This window comes from Mytilus galloprovincialis, chromosome 4, assembly GCF_965363235.1.
Source record: "Mytilus galloprovincialis chromosome 4, xbMytGall1.hap1.1, whole genome shotgun sequence".
In the NCBI taxonomy this organism is placed as follows: domain Eukaryota; kingdom Metazoa; phylum Mollusca; class Bivalvia; order Mytilida; family Mytilidae; genus Mytilus; species Mytilus galloprovincialis.
In genome coordinates, this window is record NC_134841.1 from 77471750 (window position 1) to 77472850 (window position 1101).

Here is a 1101-nt window from a genome sequence, read left to right on the forward strand (position 1 = left end):
GGGGGGGGAATTTTTTTGGGCCCTTTTTTGGGCTAAAAACATAAAATAAAGTAGTATGCACTTTTTTTAAAAACCGTTCCTGGCGTGGGGCATATTTTGTAATTGCTGTAAAGGTGTTTATAGGGTTGGACATTTTCGATGCTGTATTCTCCCTATTTTTTGTCTATCATATAAGAACATTCCGGTCAGACATTAAAACCCCTGCCACAAAAAATTATGCCCGTTTTATTCATCATGTTCATTTAATGCCATACAATTCTGTTGAGATTTTTGTTTTCAATCCAGATACGGCCAGAATTTTTCATAAAGGCCACACCCAGCAGGCAGGTTGCAGTCTGGTCTTGAAAAATGTATTCCATATATCAGTTCGGCGAAACAGACATTCCGGTCAGACATTACGGCAAAAATCAGAGTCAATTTTTTCTCTCAAATATCTAAGACTGTCTCCTTAAATCCATTGGTTCGTACTTACGACTTTAAATTTATCTAGAGCTTAAAATGACTGCCCCAGGGATCATTATTCAGCCATGTTATTATAAAATAGGCTTTAGTCGTTTGGGTTTTTCGCAGTTAGATGACTCCTTTGCTGGGGAGTCTATAGGGTATTACTTTCTGTTTGGTGGTATAGTGAAATAAAAGTCAATACTTTGTTGCTATGAAGGTGTCATGATTGTCATCCTCACTCAGCCTAAGCATTGTGTTACTGTAATTTGACAGAGCGACGCACTGGTCAACTCCACCGTAGCGAATCACATGACTTTGATAATCAGTAAATTTCAGCAAAATATATCTTTCTAAGTAAAGAATTGTCGCATAAAAATTAAATACTAGAGTACTAAGGTAGACGGGAAATGGCAATGTCTGATTAATCATTTTACCAAAAAAAAAAAAAAAAAAGTCCGAGCAAAGGGGGGGGGGGCGTACGCCCTCTACGCCCCCCTCTGGATCCGCCACTGATTACATTGATAAACAAAATTTTAATCTGCTAATCGAGTCCTTTTGGTTTAACACATCGGTTTTAAATTTCCCGCAAAGTTTACTTTCTTTATCAACAATCAGCCAATGAAAGTTGATGTTACAATCAGACGAATGTAACAAGGA